Here is a 1,488-nt window from a genome sequence, read left to right as displayed (position 1 = left end):
TATATATATATATATATGTAAAATCTTTTAGCTTTGAGTGTTTTTCTGTATTTTATTGTACAGCACTTTGATCCTTTGGATGAGTTTTAAAGGGTTTTATAAATAAATTTAATTGGGTATTATTTAATATATTCATAATTATAAAAAACAAAATGTGTCCAAACGTTTGATTTTAAGGACAAAGGCACTTCCAGAACATCACTTGCAGCTTGTTGTTCTTTGCTCTGAACAGAAATCATTATACCGCCCCCTAAAGGGTTGGGGTGGAGTGTCAATATTAAAATAAAGTAAATTAATATGGCTGCACGATACATCGTTTGAGCACTGTGATGTACGTGTGCGATGCAGAAGGCAAATTAAATCAACATGTAAACTCGGCATAATACACAAGATTTTACCCATTTTGTCACATAACTGGCATATTTTCTTTTGATATTGTCCCAGCCAAAGTGAAACAGGAAGTGACATATAAGGGGAACTCATTAATAATATAAACTCTTTGGTTTATTGAAACTAAATTATTTGAACTCTGACGCTTCTTTATGTCTCTTGATAGTGACTCAAAATAATCTAAATAAATATCAAATTCTTCTCAGTCTGTGTTGTTAGCCATTATAATGATGCTCTATGCACATGCAGACATTCCCTTTTGACATCACTTCCTGTTACATGCGAACATCTCAACAAGTGTTCATCTCAATGTTGTGGAATTATTTTTTATTTTTTTGCTATGTGTTGTTATTGTTATTTTTCAAAAAATGGATTTATATTTACAACAAAAAATTGATGTCACAGGCACTGTAAAGTAGCCTGGCCCTTGCCTTCCTACGCAGCTCCGCTCAATTCTAGTTTCCCTTCACTGCTCTGTCTGGGACTTCTCCCATTGAGATGGATTTTGCTGGCAGATTTTTAGCCGGGCCAATCAGAGAAGAGAACGTCAATTTTCTGCGCAGTGTCTGCTTGTAGTTTATTTTACCTGAACCAATCAGAGAACAGAAGCAGGAGTTTTGAATGACGTCAATGTTCTGCGTAGTTTCTGCTAGTTAGTTTAGCATACGGCAGTGGAGGAAGTGAATGAAGCCAGTCCGTGTTGATAAGGCTTCCAAATAAAATTAAATATGTCTGACAAAGCAGCAACTCTCATTTACAGTCGTCTCGTTCGGCTCGGTATATTTCTCCTCTCAGTAGGGTTGTTTACAGCACACGCGATTTCCGGTTAGCTTCTTAGCTTAGCCTCCGTCACAGCGACAACACACACATGCTTCAGCAGAGGCCACGCCTCCTGCAAGAAACGATTCTCTATGCAGCAAGTCCAGACCCTTGTACGAAGCAAGGTGAAGGACAGGGTCTGGTTTTAACCAGGCTAACTGTAAAGTATCATTTAAGTCGAYTGGTGAAAATTCCTGTATTTTTTGATATCGCAATGTACAGTATATCGCAGGGTTAGAAAAAAAGGCAATGTCAGTTTTTTTCAATATTGGTATATAT

The 1,488-nt window shown here is 37.1% G+C and overlaps 1 protein-coding gene across 1 annotated transcript in view; it reads right to left on the bottom strand.

The window, feature by feature from the left end:
* Positions 1-1,488, bottom strand: part of LOC106529022 (uncharacterized) — a 7,619-nt gene that overhangs the window by 4,132 nt on the left and 1,999 nt on the right. The gene's annotated exons all lie outside the window — the stretch shown is intronic.

This window comes from Austrofundulus limnaeus, unplaced genomic scaffold (genome assembly GCF_001266775.1).
Source record: "Austrofundulus limnaeus strain Quisiro unplaced genomic scaffold, Austrofundulus_limnaeus-1.0 Scaffold419, whole genome shotgun sequence".
Classification (NCBI taxonomy): Eukaryota; Metazoa; Chordata; class Actinopteri; order Cyprinodontiformes; family Rivulidae; genus Austrofundulus; species Austrofundulus limnaeus.
This window is presented reverse-complemented; position numbering and strand designations above follow the sequence as displayed.